General features: G+C 40.4%; 1 long non-coding RNA gene across 1 annotated transcript; it reads left to right on the forward strand.

The window, feature by feature from the left end:
• The first annotated feature begins 1,197 nt into the window (after window positions 1-1,197).
• LOC145530369 (uncharacterized) lies at window positions 1,198-21,582 on the forward strand. Its single transcript, XR_014071711.1, has 2 exons — window positions 1,198-19,420; window positions 20,712-21,582. It is a non-coding gene; the product is annotated as an uncharacterized LOC145530369 (long non-coding RNA).
• The last annotated feature ends 446 nt before the right edge of the window (window positions 21,583-22,028 follow it).

Here is a 22,028-nt window from a genome sequence, read left to right on the forward strand (position 1 = left end):
CTTGGTCATCAAAACAAAAATTTGAATCAATGGATGGACCAGCATTAGATCCCTCAGATGGACCAGTGTTACAACTCTCGGATGGATCAGTGTTACAGCTCAGTTTTATTTAGAAAATAAAGGAAAATACATCCTCAAGGTGTGAGGGCATGCTGACCCAAAAGACGTGAAGAGAAGAGAGGCCCCCCAGCCCAATTTTGGTTCCTCTTTTTATATGTTTTTTCTCCTCCCCCTGGGCATGCCCTATGTAAATTGGGCTAGCCAGGAGGGCTGTGTGTTCTACCTGAGGTCCTCACTCCAGTCCTCAGACTTTCCTTTGTTCTTTTTTTGCGGGCTTTTCCCTTATCTTCTAGCCACAACCATTCTGGACTCCTTTTTCCTGTTCTAACTACCTAACAGTGTGAGCACCAGGAGGTGACTCACTGAGTCCACCCAAGAGTCTACCAGCCACAGTACCTAAGGGGTTGATTTTAAAGTCACACATGGTCCAATATCTAGCCCATATTAACTCACACTCTTTTCACAGTCAAGTCAAAAGAATATGACAAGATCAGTTATATGTAACCTGTCGCCATTTTTTGCTGTGAGAAAGTTACTGAAAGTATGTTCCTTGTCACCAGTCAGGGTTCCTGCATAAGCTTCCATGGAGAAATTGCTTTGAAATTTACTTCTGGGAAAGACTAGTTCTTGTTGTTCAGTTGCTACGTCATGTCTGACTCTTTTGCAACCATATGCACTATAGCCCTCCAAGCTCCTTGGTCCAGGCAGGAATATTGGAGTAGGTTGCCATTTCCTTTTCCAGGGGATCTTCCCAACCCAGGGATCAAACCCGCATCTCCTGCATTGGCAGGCTGGTTCTTTACTGCTGAGCCACCAGGGAAGCCCTAGGAAATTTTGGACTTTCCTGTAAACCAGAAGTTTTAATTTTTCTTCTAAAATTAACGACCATCAATTTTTTCTCACATTGATCTTCTGGAGGCTTACCTATAATAACTATCTCTCTTAATTTCTATTTCATATACATTTCTTGGCCTGGACATTTTTGTTCTTACACATGTTTTATTTTAATTTGTGTTTTTTAGCTATGTTGTTACATATATTCTTATTGAAGCCACCTAAATGAGATGCAATTTAAATAGATAAGACAGCAATTAAGTTGCCTTTATTCCCAAAGATCAACATGGTCAATACATGATAGAACTGTATTTCAGGACATCTTTCTGTCCATTAAATAAGGTATCTAAATGTTCTGTATTTTATCTATTTTTTTTTATAAGTGAGAAAGACTTTTAAAAATTAGTTTAGAATATTTCAAAAAAAATTCATCACAGTGGATTCTAGGTTAAAACTCATTTTTTAAGTTGGTTTATTTGAAACTGGGTTTTGGAGAATAGGTAATAACTGGGATCTTAATTTGGACATGAAGCACTGAGAAGATGTGAAAAATACAGCATTTAAGAAAACATACAAACTATATATTAAGGGCCACATAGTAGGTGATCCAGTTTCCCAGGTGGCTGTGTGGTAAGGAATCCACCTGCCAATGCAGAAAACATAGGTTTAATCCTTGGGTTGGGAAGATCCCCTGGAGGAGGAAATGGCAACACACTCCAGGATTCTTGCCTGGGAAATCCCATGGATGAAGGAGCCTGGTGAGCTACAGTCCACGGGGTCACAGAGTTGGACATGACTTATCCACTGAGCACAAAAACATGCACGCAATAGGTGATCTAAAGATGGAGAGTTGTACAGCCCAAGTGTTGTGACTTGGAGAGAGTCATGATCATCCACTCTGACATTATTCAGCAGAGCCTTCAGCAGTGTTCACAAGGCATAAAGGGACCACAATAACCCCTTAAATTTTTGTTTACAGTTAACAGAGTTCTCAGAGTCACAGAGGATAATTATAAGAGGTCCAGGTATATCTTCCAGCACAGAGCTTGGCATCTGTGGGTCTCCTTACCAAGATTTGTAACTCGAGATCTCTCAATTTTGACAGCCACTAACAACTGAAATGCAGCATTTCTTTTAATAATGAATGACAGAAATAAATCATGATGGTATTAGCACTAGCTGTATTTTTGTCACCTGTAGAAATCATAGATATTTTTACATCATGTAACTGTTGCAGATATCTCAAAACAAGGTTTCAGTTCAGTTCAGTTCAGTCGCTCAGTCATGTCTGACTCTTTGCGACCCCATGGACTGCAGCACACCAGGCTTCCCTGTCCATCACCAACTCCTGGAGTTTACACAAACTCATGTCCATTGAATCAGTGATGCCATCCAACCATCTCATCCTCTGTCATCCTCTTCTTCCACCTTCAATCTTTCCCAGCATTAGTCTCTTTTCCAATGAGTCACTTCTTTGCATCAGGTGGCCAAGTGTTTCAGCTTCAGCATCAGTCCTTCCAATGAATATCTAGAACTGATTTTCTTTAGGATGGACTGGTTGGCTCTCCTTGCTGTTCAAGGGACTCTCAAGAGTCTTCTCCAACACCACAGTTCAAAAGCATCAATTCTTCCACACTCGGCTTTCTTTATGGTCCAACTCTCATATCCATAATGACTACTGGAAAAATCATAGCTTTGACTAGATGGACCTTTGTTGGCAATAATGTCTCTGCTTCTTAATATGCTGTCTAGGTTGGTCATAGCTTTTCTTCTAAGGAGCAAGTGTCTTTTAAATCATGGCTGCAATTACCATCTACAGTGATTTTGGGGCCCCAAAAAGTAAAGTCTGACACTGTTTCCATCGTTTCCCCATCTATTTGCCATGAAGTGATGGGACTGGATGCCATGATCTTATTTTTCTGAATATTGAGTTTTAACCCAAATTTTTCACTCTCTTCTTTCATTTTCATCAAGAGGCTCTTTAGTTCTTCTTCGCTTTCTGCCATAAGGGTGGTATCATGTGCATATCTGAGGTTATTGACATTTCTCCTTGCAATCTTGATTCCAGCTTGTGCTTCATCCAGCCCAGCATTTCTCATGATGTACTCACACATAAGTTAAATAAGCAGGGTGACAGTACACAGCCTTGACATGCTCCTTCTCCTATTTGGAACCAGTCTGTTTTTTCATGTCCAGTTCTAATTGTTGCTTCTTGACCCACATACAGATTTCACAGGAGGCAGGTAAGGTGGTCTGATATTCCCATCTCTTTAAGAACTTTCCACAGTTTTTTGTGATCCACACAGACAAAAGCTTTGGCATAGTCAATAAAGCAGAAGTAGATGTTTTTCTGGAACTCTCTTGCTTTTTTGATGATCCAGCAGATGTTGGCAATTTGATCTCTGGTTCCTCTGCCTTTTCTAAATCCAGCTTAAACATCTGGAAGTTCACAGTTCACGTACAGTTGAAGCCTGGCTTGGAGAATTTTGAGCATTGCTTTGCTAGCATGTGAGATGAGTACAATTGTGTGGTAGTTTGAGCCTTCTTTGGCATTGCCTTTCTTTGGGATTGGAATGAAAACAGACCTTTTCCAGTCCTATGACCACTGCTGAGTTTTCTAAATTTGCTGGCATATTGAATGCACTTCTTTCACAGCATCATCTTTTAGGATTTGAAATAGCTCAACTGGAATTCCATCACCTTCACTAACTTTGTTCGCGTAGTGCTGCTTCTTAAGGCCCAGTTGCCTTCACATTCCACGATGATAAAACAAGGTTTATGCTCACACTATCTCAAAGCATGATAGCTATCAGACTCACTGTTAATGTTTGAAGAAACCAGCACATATCCTTCTCTATTATACTTTCAGTCAGTTTGGTTCAGTCGTTCAGTCGTGTCTGACTCTTTGTGACTCCATGGACTGTAGCATGCCAAGCCTCCCTGTCCATCACCAACTCCCGGAGGTTACTCAAACTCATGTCCATTGAGTCATTGATGTCATCCAACCATCTCATCCTCTATTGTTCCTTCCTCCTCCCAACCTCAATCTTTCCCAGCATCAAGGTCTTTTTAAATGAGTCAGTTCTTCATATCAGGTGGCCAAAGTATTGGAGTTTGAGCTTCAACATCAGTCCTTCCAATGACTATTCAGGACTGATTTCCTTTAGGGTTGACTTGTTGGATCTCCTTGCAGTCCAAGGGACTCTGCAGAGTCTTCTCCAACACCACAGTTCAAAAGCATTGATTCTTTGGCACTCAGCTTTCTTTATAGAAAACTTTATACTTTCAAGTTATATTTTAAAAACTGTATTTCTCAATGATTGTTTTCTCTCTAAGCCCACTTATGTTGCCTTAGTACTTAGAAATATGCAGAGAAAAGTTCCCAGACTTCTCCAGATGCCAAAGGGGCAAAGCACATGGATGTTGAAAACTGTTGCAGGCTTAGACTGAGGGCAGCAAGCTCCACAGACCTCTCTCTCGGAGAGGACAGTTAGTGTGAGGGCCAGACTCGGAGCAGCCCACCCTGAAGGTGGGAAACTTCAACCCCTTTCCCGCTTCCCTGTGGAAGAAAGAGTCATCTTGGGAAAGTAAGGAGCTTGACGAAGTTGACTGCTGATCGGAGCTGGGGTTGAACACCCACGTGCCTTGCCCCTTTGTTTTTGCAGTCTCTCCACGAGATCTGCCTTGTGTCCACTCATCTCTCTCTTGCTCTGCCGTTTGTCTCCTGTATGGCCTTCAGTCTTGGCCCGGGGGTCCTGCTCTCCTGTTTCACGCTCTGATCACCGTGAACCCCTGTACATCGCTTCCTCTGCCTCTGCTCCTGACCTTCCCAACTGCCTAAGCCCTTCCCCTTAGCCTTCTGGGTATCACAGTCCATCATCCGCAAAACTCTCCACACTCCCACTTTCTTCTTGGTATGTTTGCTTTGCTCTTAGTTTTTTTAAATCCAAATTTTAATCAAGGATCATGGATTGCAGGTGTCTTGAATTTCTGTCAATGAGTGAGTAGTTCTTCAAGAAATGGCCTTAGTTCATTGAGCCTTCATCTCACATTTCTGAAAGTGTGGGTTAATGACAATAATGACTGCTGTACAGGGTTGCTAAACAGAAGACACACAAAAGTGCTTTAGAAACTGTGAAGAAAGTGTACACAGTTACTATTCTAATTTTTATGGAGAGATTTGCAGTCGAGTTTTGAGTTTTATTCTTGCTTGCATCTCTGGTGTCCAGCAGAGTGCTGGGGCTGAACTGGCTTCTTGTGGTGACTCAATGCCCGAATCAGTGAATATGGCAGCAAGACAAGTCCGCATAACAGACTCCAGGAAAGGAACCCACTGCTCTCAGATGTGGGGACAGCATTGTGTTGCACTGACCACGTCCAAAACCAAGATTCCATCTGGGTATTTTCATTTCATTTCTTATCTGGAGGTCAGCACTCCTTTTTCTCAGTTTTTCACTTTTGTGATGGAATCAGAATTAATAAAGCATACTTTTCCTGTCACTTTGGGAAAGAACCAAACCTAAATCAGATCTTTAATTAATGATTTAAGTAGATAGTATTTATTATTAATTCTACCCTCTCCCCATTTTCATTCTTCTCTTTAAAAAAAAAAATCCATCATTACATAAAATATCTAGGTATTTTATAATATCTGCCTCATATATTTATGATTGTCAGTTCAGACTGACATGTCATTCCAGTTAAACCAGTTTACAGATGCACTTCATCTTTTGATAGATAGATTTCCTCTGCCCGATGTTAGAATCCTTACAGTCTAATATTTTGTTAAGGGGATGGGGGAGAGGCAAGGAAACTAATACCCATGCTGCCACTGCTAAGTCGCTTCAGTCGTGTCCAACTCTGTGCCACCCCATAGACGGCAGCCCACCAGGCTCTGCCATCCCTGGGAGTCTCCAGGCAAGAACACTAGAGTGGGTTGCCATTTCCATCTCCACCTTTAATACACCATCTCCTTTACACACACAGTCACGTTTTACTCATTGCAAGACCTGATGTAGCCTGTTTTGCACATGAAGAAAGTGTGACTTGGAGATTGTACACCAGCTGGAGGTTGCATGTCTAAGAAGGTGGGCTGGTGTCCATGCTCCTCCCACGCTACCTGACTTGCTTCTGGAAAGTAACCAGAGGCACGTGTGCGTTTGTGTGTGCGTTCGCGAGTGTGCGTTCGTGGTATTGAACTCTGCAACCCTATGGACTGCAGCCTGCCAGGCTCTTATGTCCATGGAATTTTCCAGGCAAGAATACTGGAGTGGGTCGCTAAGAGGCATAGGTCTCCCAGATTCTGTGTAAGACTGAGCAGATTGCAGTGTATCTACTTCCCCAGCAAGCCACTCACATTAATTACATTTACACATTCTGTAGGAAGCTTTTGTTCAGATAACACCTTCACTGTAATCTGATAACATTCAGATTACAGATTGGGTTTTATCCTCACTCTTGGTTCATTTCATTGTATGGAATTATGACCCCAAGAAAATTAGTGACATCAGGAGAGAAGACTATTAAGCTAAAATTAGAAGACATGAGAAACCTCTTAAATATTGTCAGCATTTATAATTTAAAATTGTCATGTTTATTCAATATTGGAAAAATGCAAAAGGTGATCTTGGCTAAACACTGTAACTTCTGACCCCATCTATACTGAATAAACTATGTGGTATGGTATAACTTTAATCTCATGTAATTAAATAATATTAACTTTGTAAAACCAAAAAGGGTGTTTAAGTCTGCGTTAATCATCCTTTCAGAGAAACATAAGTGTGTTACCTACTAATTAATGGGATGAATGAAATTTCCCTGTTTCTTTAGATTTGCATGAGCTTAAAATACTCTTTTATCTACATTAGGTAGAATGTCAAAATGAGCTTTTGGATTATTTTAAATCTTGGGAGGATCACAAGGCTTTCCTGAAAATGTGCCCTATGTTGACAATGCATTAAACCTTAAGAAAAGTTTAATTAACAAATGTCAGAATGTGTTTCAAAAAAGTGATATATTAACAATTCGTTCCTATCTCTTGAGTCTAGCATCTTACCCTTAAAGAAAAAAGACATATTTTCCATCTTAACATGACTTATACTAACTAAAATTTGATGTTTTAAAATTAAAGTATGTATAACATAATACAAAAGATATTTTAAGTAACTTACTGCTTCAGTTCACTTCTGTTTCCTTTTCTTTTTTTTTTTTTTTAATGTTTATTTATTTGGTCATGGTGGGTCTTAGTTGCATCATGAAGATCTTCCATTGCAAGGGCTCAGTAATTGCAGTGCCTGTGCTCAGTTGCCCCAGGGCATCTGAAATCTTAGTTCCCTGATCAGGGCTGGAACCTGCACCCTCTGCATTGCAAGGTGAACTTTTAACCACTGGAAAAACAGGGGGAGTCCCTTCAGTTCACTTTTCAATGCACATTTTCATTAATTTACAAATTACTGGTTTATCTTGATTGTGTCGTTAGATACTAATATTTACACAGGCCCACTGCAATTATAAATCCAGTTTAAGATAGTGTTCAAAATTTCTGAACCTCATTTTATCTTCTGGAAAATAGAAGTAATTGTACTTCCTTGTCTACCTCATATACATTTTAGGACACAGCAGATGAGAACCCATCTTCATAACTTAGCAAGTAACTCTAAGAGGTCATGCTAAAAGTTTATTTTTATTTATTTGTATCTTTTTTTTTTCAAATAATGTACATGGACCAAATAAAAGAAAAAGCAAAAAGGACAAACTTTTCATATCCTACTCTTCTGTCTTGTATCAAATATCTTTAGAATTGTTTGTTTTGCTCCAGTGTTTTTTCTCTGCTCATATAGAAATGTACCCACATATGTGAGTTTCAACGGCTTATTAGCATTTCACATATAGAATATACTTAATTGAATTCCTATTGTATATTCAGCATATTTTATTATTTCACTGTTATAAGTAATATGATAATTCATATCAACATTGGAGAAAGAAATGGCAACTCACAGAGTCGGACTCGACTGAAGTGACTTAGCAGCAGCAGCATATAAACATGCCTTTAAACTCATCTCTGATTACTTCCTTAAAGTAGAATCCTAACAGTGAAATTGCTGAGTGAAAGGGCATGCATTTTTCTTTTTTGAGAATTTTGCTGCATATTTCCAAATTGCCCTCAAGAATTGTGTTTTTCTATTTATGCTATCACCAGCAATGGATGAGATTGCTAGCTGGCCCCACATTCTTGTCAACACCTTGTATTTACATTATTTTCGATCTTAATAAGATGTTATTGTTATTATTATATATTTATCAGTATCCTTGGCATCATTCTCCTGTTTTTTTTTTTTTGGTTTCTCTTTTTTTTTTGTCCTTTCTCACCTCCTTGGTGAGAAAATGCAGGTTGCGAAAGAGGAAACTGTCACTCTTTGAATGAGAATTCTTTTCTCTAGAGGCTCAAAAAGCTATTTCATAAAGAAATGTTGTTCAAGTCTCTAATTTTAAGCATCCCAATCACCACTGGCCTCTTGTAGGCCTCGGGCCTACAAGGATGTCTGCACAGCCTAAGGAGAACGTTAATGTATGCGATGTTTTCTTTTTATTCCCTTTGGCGACCTGTGCCTTTGGGATGTCTTTGAGATGTTTGATGCTTTTTTAGCTAGAGTTATTGATCAGGGCAGCAAAAGGGAGTGCTGGCAATGGCCAGGAGAAACGCTTTCACCCGAGTCTGCAGCCAATATCCAAGAGGTCTGCTCAGCTTCAAAGAGTCTGACGGGTCTCGATACTTGTGACTGACCTGATCCCAAAGGAAAAAAATCAAGACAACCTGGTACTTAATGAACTTCGAAAAGAGTATTAGGAGACACGTTTACAGTTGTAAAAAAGTGGTTCGATTTTGCAGTCAGTCTGCTCTTCCATTAAATTTTAAGTTCAGATATTTATAAGCATTTGAAAACGTGTAAAAATGGTCGTCTAAGACCAGTGTAGCAACCAGCTCACCACTTTCCCCCAGTTTTCCTTCTGGGGAAATGGTTAGGCTTGAAAAACTTGGGGTCTTGGAGTTAGGTAGGGCCCTGTGACTGCTTCAGGAGCATCAGCTGTTAGAAGAGGTGATCCGGGTCACTTCCAGGCTGGAGCATCTAATTGTCCAAGTGGGACCCTCCAGCTTCCTTCCCTTCTGCCACGGGGATAAGAAACATTTGAAGTCCCCGAGAGGGGACAGCACGGAGCAGATCCTGCAGAATCTCCACAGGATGTGAAGCAGACATGGGAAAGCACCTCGTGTTGCTCTGAGAGCCTGAGACCTTTGAGTTACGTTGTTGGTAATGGTTTGTTACTGCAGTATAACCTCACCTGTGATACAGACATGTACCCATGATACAGGCATGTTGAATTTTTTTCCTTAATGAATGTTTAATGATGATTACAAACCTTCAAAATAAAAATCATCATTGATTACAAGAATTAAATTTCTCATGAAAGAAACATACAAACTATCTTTAAAAGCTGAAATTATTTAAGCCATTCCCAGTCCTAATTGCTATTGAAGCTTGTGTGACAATTTCTCTTTCTACTCCAAATAAAATTTCGTGCACCAAATTAAAAACTGAAAAGGAGTGATAACATGTATGGTGCACCTACTACCTGCCATCTATATTGCTAGATAATTTGTATCTTTTATTTTACTTAAGACATCATAGTAACCTTGGGAAGCAAATGACATTTCTATTCAAGGGGAAAAAAACATCCTCCAATGCACAGAGATGGAAAGATTCGACCTTGAGCCCAAGTTGGTCTTAATTTATTGCCCTTATTGTTTTTCCTCCTTTATAAGTGGTTTACTACTTTGTTTATTAATAAAAATACATAAGTTAGTTTATTACTCACATATTTGAAAAATATACAAACATTTTGTTCTGGAAACAAAACAGAAACGTGGTTCAATTCAGATCCAGTCTTTGCAGGTACTGGAATTGCCAACTCCATGAACTCTGTTGAGGTACTTGAGCTAAAGTTACGTGGGACAAAAAAATAAAATGTTTCCATGGTCCTTCTTGTTAAATAAATATCTGTCTTTTCCATGACTCCAGGTGTTAGCATCACGAATGTACATTCAGCCCTTTGTCCAATTCAGCTAAGCCTTTTGTTAACTGTTTCAGCAGCTGACTTTATTTTTTGCAGTAGTTGAAACAATTTTATATTTGCAAGCGAGATACCATTCAGACTGTGCTACTGATGGCCTGTTAGAGCATCCTTCCTGATCTGGACAGTGGTTTAACTTTTCCAATGCAAATGTCAAAAAAAAGCAGCTGTAGATAGAGAAGAAGGAAAAAAAAAAGAGAACCGTTTGTCATAGCTGAGATTGGCAGACTCTTGGTTGTAGTGGCTGTACTGTTTTAAGTTCTCTTTGCCTAGCATCTCTGTGTCCACTTATCTCCTCCCAGAAGGGTCCTGCTCTCTGGATACACAAGGCAATGCTCATCAAAGCTTTATGGACACAGCACATCAGAATTCCAACCCTTCATTCTAAGCAGCCCATCTCTTCAGTGTCCTTCAAATATATCTTGGCTAATCCTATGTCAATCTGTTTAGGATCAGTAATATTAATGAACGCATTTCTCTCTGCAGTGTTTTGCAAATCACATTTATTAACTTCATTATGTAGGAGACCACGTTTGGGTCTTAGTGAGGAATCCTGAAGGAGAGGAAAGATAGGGACTCCCTTCCTCCTTGTGGTTCTGTCCATCTGCAGGAGGCTGTGCGAATCAAAGCTCCAGCTTCTCCCTGTAGACCACCTTCTTTCTCCCCCTTCCTGGCAGCACGTGGTACCCGCATCACTTGTGGTTGCCCCCAGTAAGATCTTAGGCATTTGGAGGAATATGAGCTAGGAGAGAGAGCAAGGCTTTGGAGCCAGACGGAAGGTAGTTTGAAGCCCAGCCCTGACACTCAATTGTGTGACTTTGGGCAAATTGCCTCACCCTTGGGCACTGTGATTTGTTGGTCCATGAATGGAGATAATAGAAACCACCTCGTACGCTATCACACAGATGAAACACGATAATGCACATCAAGAACTTTGCCCAACGCCTGGCTAAAAAATGGCTGGGCTCTGTCTCTCTCCTTCAGTCCTTCAAAGGGAGAGACCTCTACCCACCCACCCGTCTTTTTCATCTCTTCTTCGCCACAGCATTCACGGAATGCAGAACACACGGGGAGACGCAATCAATATTCTCTGAATTGAATCATATAGAGGCCAGTTCTGATACCGCCCTGGAGAAAAACTCCACCATGGGGCGGGCAGCCGCCATGCCTTGCCTGTCAGTCAGAAGTGTCCTTTGAAGTGCAGAGACATCTTTCATAGCGAGGAGTTAGAACTGAGCTGCACAGGGATTTGTCGGAATTATGCCAGATTCCAACAGCACTGGGAAAGTCCTGGAGGTGATCAGAAAATTGAATCCTTGGTGTCTGTCACTCCATGTGCGAAAAAGACCATGGGTCATTTTACCTGGAAAAGCAAAAACCCATCTTGTGGACTGCACCCGTTGTTTAGGAAAGGGCTTGTGGAAAAGGAGAATATTCGCTTATAATTAAGAAGCAAAATATGTTTTCTGCTGCTGTCCTGAGGTTTTTTTTCCCTTTTGTTTTTGTATTTTCCAGTTCCCTATTGGTTTTGATTAATTTTGCCCTAGATTCATGAGCTTTGTGAACCTGGAGAATTTTTTTTTTAATTTAAATAAATAAAAAGAGCCTGTAAGTTTCCCCCAGATCACCAGACTTCAATATTAAATTATTGTTTTCTGGCAGGATCATCCACCAAACTCTGATTTTGTTTCTTTCTCTGTTCCCATTCTGATAATTGTGGCTTGATTCCCTTGTCTTTAATATGCCATATATTCTCCACCTGGCAAAGGATTCAGACAGATACAGATAATAAATACCCCGTAGACATACAGACAGAGAAACTGCTGTAATTGCTTTCATAATGACTCTGAGACATCAAAGGAAGGCAAATAATGGTATTTAACACTGTTTCCATTCTTTAGCTGAAATGTAATTTTATAGAGTTATTGTCAGGCAGTACAGCGAACGTACAAGTACAACTGTCATATTCAGCTCATATTAATTAGCTGCCCATGAGAGGGCCAGGCGAGTAATGGCAAAGTTCTCCTCATTTCAGATGGTCTGATATTCAGACAGAACCACAAGTACAATAGCTTGATTAACATAGTTGCTTAGATCAGGTTTTCCCTGGGAGTGTGTCAATTGGCATTTTGAAGAATCAATTAATTAGCACTCCAAATAATCCATTCTTGGGTTAATGAAAGTGTTTTGTACAGCTGCAAAAAATTACATGAAGAAAAACTAAACCTTTCCAAAGTGGCAGTGAAAAGATTTATCTCGAAAAACTGCATTGTCCATCTCAAAATGCCATCAAAAATGTGTGTTTCGTTTCAAAGCCAGGGGATTGACATGTACAGTTTTAAACTACAGTGGGTATATTTTGGCTAAGAAGAAGGCAAGTGGTGGATGCCACATTGGCACAAGAAATGAAAACTTTTATTTTCACTATTTTGTCTTGTAATTGTATTACTTAATTAGGGTAAGTCATGGCCAACGTTTTGCATACCATTATCCACTATTTTAAACAATTACTCTTTGATGGCAATATGCTTATTAACATTTTTAAAATGCCAGTATCACAGAGATACTCCTGCTTTTGAAAATTCAAGATAGAATTCTCAAATGAAAATTACAAATTAAAGAAGCAAATTTTTATGTAATAAAGCACTCTTTACAACAAAGTTTAAATTATCAGTAAATCAAACTGTGAAACTCCAGATACCTTTGCCATCATCAAAATGTTACTTTCAGCACATCTTATCAGTTTGCCTCTATACTTAAAGTAAACGCTAATGCCGTCTTTTTTTCTAACTCTCCTGGGTCCAAATTTTAAAGAACTTAATTTTGTGTCAGGTTTTTTTTATTTCTGAAATAACCTCAATCAACCTTATAAAAATATAAAATAGTTTATTTGGCAACTTAGCTGTCTCCGACTTCCAAAACTTGGTGTAAATTATAGATTGTACTTATAAAACAATTCTTCCCTTAGGAAATTCCACTTTTATCAGCATCCCTGATGTAAATAGTTTTTAAATCATGTTCGAGGCCCTTGAAATGAAAAATGTAAAATATTCATCAAGTAAAATGAGTGATAGTATCCACTAAAAATTATTTGGAATTAAAACTTAAATTTTGACATTTGTATCAGTGGGTTTATTTTATTTTTATTTTTTGGTAGTTTGAGAAATATGATGTCTTACCATTAAGTAATTGGTAACTTTCTAATTCAGCCTCATTCATAGGATATGACTACTGACTTAGGTAAAAATCAGCATATTTAAAACAGGCTATAGCAAGTTTTTGCTGCTATCAGTTGTAGATTACCATCCCTTATCTTGTCTTAGTATCTAGTAAAGTGTTGGGAGTTTGATGATGTAGAAGTACATTTCCCTGCTTATTAGTTGGATGAGAGTCGTAAGCTCATTATCAATAGTAACTCTTGAAGGTTGATCTGTCTAGCATACCCCCAAATCAAGACTACACAGGTAGAGAAAAAGTAACACACACACAAGTGTGCACACAGAATCCTGTAGAAGCAAACTGCTCTTAGGATGAATAACGCTCTCAGTCAGAACTGCTTGGGTTCAAGGTTTAAGGAGAACCAGTGAGGTGACTGCTAGGTGTCTTCCTTCCCTGAGCTGTTGAGGCACGAACCCCACACCTTCCTCCTCTTCCTTCAGGGTGACCAAATGATGGGCAGGGGCTTGTTCCTAAGACGTTTGAACAGATGCCACTGAGTTTCAGCATCACCGGTTTATTGCTTACCCTTTTATTTTTTAAGGCTCTCGGAAATGTAAAACGGCAAAGTTTTGCTGTCACTCCTCACGGTGGACTTCAGCCAGCAATGAGATCTATTGCTTATTTTGCTAATCAGCTCCTTCCATATCTGCATGCTCATTTTCTGATAGCTGATGAGGCGACAAGGTCATTGGACGTACAAGTACTTATTTAAAAACAGACATGAGAGTGAGATAGAGGTTAGTTGGGTCTATCAGAGCTGTCAATCAATTAATGAAAATTATTGAGCAAGGACACTGTGGGGGAAGCGAACAGAAGGGAGGAAAATGACCATGGAGACACAACATAGGGAAAACGACAGAACTGACTCAATGTGCTCACGTGAGCGCTGCAAACAGACATGCTTACATCCCAAGTGAGAGGCAGCTCTGAGAAACGCGGCCACTGGAGTCTGCGGGCTGACAGCACAGGGCTTTTGCCCAGAGGTATACCCTGAACAATGTCTCTGCTCAGACGCGGAGGGGGCAGCTGAGGGCCTGATGAATATTTTATTAATGCGTCCAAGACCCATGGCCAAGATTTCGAGTCATTGAAAGACACTGATATTGAGACCAAAATTTGTGGTAAACAGAGGCTCAAGGAGTACAAACAGCTCCCTGCTTCCAGGAAAGGAAATATCAGATTCCTACCTGTATGACAGACGTGGAGCACAAAAGTGAGAACACCAGAAGGGGCTTTAAAAGGCTGTACACACACACTCTATCACCACTGCACACTGTATGCTGGCACCAGGCAGGCAGCAACCACTTATCAGCACCAGAAAGAAAGAATTCGTAAGTTGATCCTTAGGGGAGGGGGGAGCATGGAGGAATAGGGAAATATACAAATGAAAGGAATGAGAGAGAAAGAGAGAGACTGAGGGATGAGGGGGGAAAAATCGCCAATAAGCTAGTGTGAAGGAAAGATAGCAAGGGAGAAAAACAGAAAGGGCTGCAAAGTCAAAAACAGGGAGATACTGACACCAAATCTCTGCAAAGCGTTCAAAATTCTCCAGCTGCCACGCTTTTAATTTGCTACCATTCTAATTAAAATGCAAATTAAATTTATAATTAGCATCAGCGCTTTCTAAAGAAGCCTTCTTGTGCGCTGCACAAACATATGGGATGATGCCGTAGTGAAAAGTTTGTAAAAACAGAAGTAATGGCACAAAGTCGGGATGGGGGGGGGTGGGGAGCTGTTCTTTTCCCTGGGAAATAAGTTTGATGCAGAGGCTTAAGGGGAAGACAAGGGAGAAGCATGTCTTAGAGGAGGCTGGAGGTGGGTGAAGGTCCCACGGCAACAAAAGGATTGCTGAATGTGGAAGATGGCCCGGCCAGGGTGTGACTTTGTGTTGAGTCAGGTGTCAAGGGTTACCCTGCATGTCAGGGGATTGTATAGGAGATGCCAAAAGGCAAAAGGGGTCAAAGCTTCTAATCAAAAAGTCTATGGCCAAAATTAACCGCTGCTTGCTTCCAGATAATTAATTTAAAAATTGATGGGGAACAAAGTACCGAAATCACCTCATGATTCGCACATGTATCATGTGTGAAAAGTAAACTTTCTCCCCAACTTGCTCCCTGAAGCTGAAAGGTGGGTGGAGATCCTGGAAACATGTTAACCAAACGGTGGATTTCTCTGGCACTGGGTTTGCTGAGGTGTTTGCTAAATATGCAGGTTTTTATCCCTAGAATGCTTCAAGCATAAATGTATGAATCTAGTATTTCTGTGATTTTTCTTCAGAAATATGGTTGTGTGTAGTGAGGCTGATGGAACAGAAACAGGAAACTTGCAGCTGTAGTCCGAGAGGAAAAAAAAACCAGAAAAAAACCTGCCACAAAATTGCCCTTATATTCACCAGAGTTTGGTTCAAGAGGATCTTTCTGAATTAAAAAAAAAAAAAAAAAATCTGCAGTCTTCATAGTATTTGTGCTTTCTTTTCCAGTGGAGGACCCTACCTGCGCCTAAGTGTCTTTAATATTCCAGGAACTCTCCTTTATCTATTAACCAGACTCTCCATCAGATATTTTAAAATTTGAATGTAACAGGAATGAATATTTCATAGATGTGTGTTAAGCTGTTATTAAACTATAATGTAAAGCAGGATTGCAGGAATATTTTTATATGTCAGAAAGTCAATTAAAATGATAAGCCTGTAATATCACTGTGGTGGAGCTGTACAAAATGGCATTTCATATGCACGGGAGGTCCTTAGCCACCTCGCATTTGGGTGGCAGGCAGGACTGTTACATATTCAGAGGCCTGTGTACTTCAATTTCATTAGTAACACTTAGGTCCATTTTCGGCAGAGATTAAATGGAGAGCTATGGGGGATAAATCTTACCTGACTTGATTTTTATTTAGTATTACAAAAACGGCATTAGGCATTCTTAAAGGTAGGTGCTTACCTAAATGCACGGAGGATTCATTTGGAAATAAATGTCAATCCCTAGGAGAGTGAGGTGCCCATAATAAAATCTCTAGTGAGGATGCCCCCCTTGACTTGAATAAAAGAGATGTAGTATCTCCTGAAGAAAAACACCACAAAAACTGAGAATAGGGGAGGAAGTTGAAACTAACAGGGACCATAATAATATAATATTTAAAAAAAAAATGTAGATTGCTTTTTGTAGACTCTGAAATAAAAATAAGCTCTGTGCAGGGGAGTATTTTTGGCTTTTTTTGCATACTCAGGCAGAAATGACTAGAAGTATAGTTGGTTGAATTACGTTAGAGTGCTTTATAGAAAATTAAATGCTTTCCCAAACTTCTTTGACCATCAGTTCTCCCCTGGGCAATGGCCATTGTCAAAAACGGGATGCTAAAAGGTGGTCTGCATGACAGGTCTGACATAACTCAATTAATCAAGACTTCACCAAAGAAAGGAAAATAATTCTACCCATACGGTGATGAAAAGTGTCTTCTGATATTCACTGAGTAGAAGTCCCGTATTTTTTTTCCTGGTATCTAAGAGGAATGCAGGCTTCTTAAATAAGTCTTCTGTTGTGACGGACAAAAGGCTGAAAACTATGGCATAAAAGCATTTCTTTGTTTAATTTCTAATTGTTGTCCTTCCCTTATTCAGAAAATGAAGTCACCTTTGTCGTGGTTTCATGAACCGCTGGGTAATCAAAATTATTATGCTGCCACCTGTTGTCTGTTAATTATTCTGAGAAGATACTCATAAATCATAACACCGGACAATAAATCAAACTGTCAGCTTCCAGGTCAAAGGTGACCCATGAAAAGTTATAGGTCACCCACCGGGTGTGAAAGAGCAGGGTTTCAGAGCATCACTCATTGTCAAGCACTGTTGAGAGAAGTGGCGTCGGAACAAAAGGAAAACTGAAGTACAGAAGAATTTCAGTCTGGGGCCAGGCTTTGGGCTCCAGGCTCCAGCCCAAGTGAGGCTGAACCTACGTTACACATGAATTGACCAGCAAGCTAGTCTGGTCATGGCCCAGCTCAGAGACCCACTGTTCTTTGACACTGTATTGCAAATAGTGTTCTTTTTGGAAAAGTCTGAAGAGTAACTAGTTAAGAACATTATCTTCTCTGTTTTCCTCTTCATTGGTGAGTGTATTGGAGAAATTCGCGTCCTGCTGCATTATTCATCAAGACAATCACAATATGTCAAACTGTAGTTGACTGGAGAATGCTTTCAAATGTCTTACTTCCTAAATTAATTTGGCTTGGGATCTGTTTTCCTTGTGGTGTGACAAGAACTTGAACCACATTTAACATTTTCAACTCATTTCTTTTCGGTCCCCAGTATTGAAAATAACATCATCACTTCAAACCAGTGTGAGTTGATGAATATCCTTGATTTAAAACCTGGCTAGGGGTAAATTATTTCTGATGTGGTGGAAGCAACTTTAAGGTAAGACATAATAAAGACATAATGATGAAGCAGCTGGGAAACAGAACTAATGTTCCAGTTGGGAAATGCATTGTCTGTTATTTGAATTAAATTCTGTTAAATGGACATCATGCTGTCATTAAAATTTTCTAAGACATTAACTTTTTTTTTTCTTTTGGGTTAATTTGTTATTTTCTGTTTGAATAATCCTCATGAGGCTTTCCTCATGAGGAACAGGAGTACCATCAGAATGTCAACTGGAGTCTGATTTCTTTTTTTTGAAAGGACACACCATGGTCTCTGTTTAAATCATACATGTCAGATCCGACACTCAAAAAGACTATCCTCCAAAACAGACTCTACTCCACCTTTCTTTTTCTCTCTAGCAAGCCATTATTCTCCCATTTTTGAGGCAAGTGAGTCATAAACATGTGTCAGGAGACCTTGGAGGTCAAAGCATGTTGACTGATCCAACTTTAATCATGACTGAAAATGTATACATGTGGGTCACATAGTTTCACTCTAAAATCACAACAAAATGCCTTGTGGATGCTGGGGCTCCCATGGAGTGAATTCAGCACTTACCCCACCAACAGGGTATTCTGCAGACTGACAATGTCCTTGAGTACTAAAGTCATGTTATTTGGCAATTCTCCCATCATCTCATCAAAATGGGGTTTGCTGAAGCTTTTCTGATCACCTTTACAAGTTTACTGTGTTGATGTGTAGGTATGTTCTTCCAGGTTGCCAACACGGAAATTATGAGCAGTGACTTTCCTAATTTCCTCTCCAAGCAGAGTTGAGAGCTTCCATTCATTTGATACTGATGTACTGAGGACCTGCTAGAAACTAGGTAAGACAGGATGTAGAGCCAACAGGAGAATACAAGCTCCTCCTGGAGCATAGCACCCAATCAATGCTCTGCTCCAACCAGCAGACCCCCTAAAGCCTTTGCTTTGGGAAAACTGTAGGCTGATGGATTTTCCTTGGAAGGGGGCTGGATACCCCTTGGTACACACATTGAGGATGGGCACTCTGTGCCTAGTGTGTGGGAAATCAGGAAGCCTGGTCATCCTCTACCCAACGAGTGCATGTCCAATGATCAGCAAAGAGGAACCAAACTCTACCTGGAAAGGCTGCACCATGAACCATTATGCCTCTGTTATGGGCTTAAGTGACCACCTTCAAAATTCAGATGTTGAAGTCCTGGTCTCCAGTGCCTCAGAATGGGACTGTATTTGAAGACAAGGCCTTTAGAGGTTGACTAAGTTAAATGGAGGCTGTTAGAGAGGGCCTTAATTCAATGTGATATCCTCAAAAGAAGAGGGGATTTGGACACACAGAGGGACCCCAGGGGTCGGCAAGCACAGGAAAGACTGCATTTAGACCCAATGACAAGGCAGCAATTTACAAGCCAAGAAGAGAGACCTCAGCAGAAATCAACCTTGCTGACACCTTGGTCTCGGACTTCCAGCCTCCAGGACTATAAGGAAATAAGTGCCTGTTGTTTAAGCCACCCAGCTTTTGGTCTTTCTTACGGCCTCCCAGTAAGCCAATCTCCTCTGTGGCCAGGGAAAATGTCCCTGTGGATGAATATCTCAGAGAAGGAAGTACTGAGAGCAAGGGAGGGTGGTGCTCCATGAGAAGTCAGGAAGGCTATGCTCCTTGGGGAGGCCGCTGATGTGCACATGAGCCACCAGCAGAGACAATGACCAGTGCAGAGAGACTGCGCCCTGGAAGCCTGCTGCAGGAGTTGGGGAGGCCATCCCAAGGGCAACTCAGGTAGGGGACACTCCAACTTCCCACTGTGGGCCCAGGTCTGAGCATCACTTTAGCTCACTGGTTTCAAGAGTCCTGGACAACCCCTACTGTTCCTCACACATGCCCAGCACCCCCTAACTGTGAGCACCCTCTGATTATGGTCTTGGCACATTCTCCTCCTCAGTTCAGTTTAGTTCAGTCACTCAGTCGTGTCCTACTCTTTGCAATCCCATGGACTGCAGCATGCCAGGCTCCCCCACCCATCACCAACTCCCACAGTTTACTTAAACTCACGTTCGTTGAGTCGGTGATGCCATCCAACCATCTCATCCTCTGTCGCGCCCTTCTCCTCCTGCCTTCAATCTTTCCCAGCATCAGGGTCTTTTCAAATGAGTCAGCTCTTCGCATCAGGTGGCCAAAGTATTGAAGTTTCAGCTTCAACATCAGTCCTTCCAATGAACACTCAGGACTGATTTCCTTTAGGATGGACTGGTTGGATCTCCTTGCAGTCCAAGGGACTCTCAAGAGTCTTCTCCAACACCACACTTCAAAAGCATCAGTTCTTCAGGGCTCAGCTTTCTTTATAGTCCAACTCTCACATCCATACATGACTACTGGAGAAACCATAGCCTTGACTAGACAGACCTTTGTCGGCAAAGTAATGTCTCTACTTTTTAATATGCTGTCTAGGTCATACTCCTTCAGGAGTGCTCCTAGCTTGCTCACCAACTTTATTCAGGCTTATGCTTGAAAGGAGTCAATGTCCTTGGTCATCTTTTTAAAGAGCTCTGCCATCTCTTTATCTCCTTACCTTACTTTTATTTTTTAAATTAATTTTTATTGGAGTGTAGTTGCTTTACAAAGCTGCATTAGTTTCTACTGTACAGCAAAGTAATCAGCTGTATATGGTACATATACCCCCTCTTTTTGGATTTTCTGCCCATGTAGGTCACCACAGAGCACTGAGTAAGAGTTCCCTGTGCTGTACAGCAGGTTCTCATTGGTTATCTATTTTATACACAGTATCAATAGTGTATGCATGTCAATGTCAACCTCCAAATTCCTCTCAACCCCTTTTCCCCCTTTGGTATCCATATATTTGTTCTTTATGTCTGTGTCTCTACTTCTGCTTTGCAAATAAGATAATCTATACTATTTTTCTAGATTCCACATATATGTGTTAATATATTTGGTTGGTACTTTATTTTTCTTAATATCACTTACCAACACCCAGAATCATATATGTAGTTATTGAAGAATGTAACACACAAGAATGGAAACTTTTTCATTTTGCTTTCCTGCCATACCCCAGGGCCCAGAAGAGGGTTTAATGCCTGATTGAAGACCTCCTGATGTGTGAGCATTAAGCGAACTCCTGTACATGAACTTCTTTCATCAGTGCTTGGCACACAACAAAGTTCTAGAAACCTTGATCATCATGGATGGTGACACTTTGCAAGGGGTCTCCATCTCAGAGGTGTCAGATTCATCAACAAATCTATCTAGCAAACCTAGACTTTGTAGATTTGTCTGTTGAGGGTCCCTTGAGTTTTATTCTTTTTATTCTAATAAAACTTCAGCATGATATTTTCTGACAAAAATATGAAAAGCAAAGCAGGAAGTTGCTGTCAACAAAATATAAAAATACTGTGCCAAGCTCTCTTTGCCCTGTGCACTAAGGCAGTATGTGTCCAAGTCCCACTGACCCAGATTTCCATGAACAGTCATCTCACGTATATACACTCACACCTCTGGTTGTGCAGTACAATTGTGAGTGTGCCTGTTTGTCTTTACACAAACATCGTATCAAGACCCTGTGCCAAGAACATTTGCTACAGTCAAGGAGAATTTCCACTGGGCCAAATGTTGTATGAAAGGCAAGGTATGTTCTATCATTATCATTATTCTCATCTTTTTTTTCCAGTGAGGAAACTGAGAGTGAGAGAGCGTTACTAAAATTAATTCTATTTTTTTTAATATGGAAAAGTTCCTCTAATGAGAACTGAGCTACTAGGGCAACTTGGTGACTGGATATTCTTGAGCAAATCGCGATGGCTTTGTGCTTAGCTTTGCTTTATGTTCAGTGAAGAGTCTGAAACAGATCTGGGATTGGGGGAACAAGGAAACACACATGATATATTGCCTAATGTTTGCTTTTGTTAATAAAGTTTTATTGGATTAGAGCCAAGTCCATTCGTTTATGTATTGTCTACAGCCACTTTTGTCCAATGACAATAGAGTTTACTGTTTATGACAGAGACCACAAAGCTTAAGTATTTATTATTCTACCCACTACAAAAAAAGTGCAGATTTCTAGGCAGATAATTGCTAAGGTCTTTTATGGTATTACATTGTTCTATTGGAGAAAGTCATTGCTATGCTCTCAGAATTTAGTAAACAGTCGTGTGCTGATTTCACTGACCATACTTACAATTGGAGAAGGAAATGGCAACCCACTCCAGTGTTCTTCCCTGGAGAATCCCTTGGACAGAGGAGCCTGGAGGGCTACAGTCCATGGGATCACAAGATTCAGACACGACTTAGCAACTAAACCACCACCATACTTACAAATGGTAGCTTCAGTTCAGTTCAGTTTAGTTCAGTCACTAAGTTGTGTCCGACTCTTTGC

The sequence above is a fragment of the Giraffa tippelskirchi genome, chromosome 12 (assembly GCF_054371585.1).
Source record: "Giraffa tippelskirchi isolate mGirTip1 chromosome 12, T2T-mGirTip1v1.2.pri, whole genome shotgun sequence".
NCBI classification, from domain to species: Eukaryota; Metazoa; Chordata; class Mammalia; order Artiodactyla; family Giraffidae; genus Giraffa; species Giraffa tippelskirchi.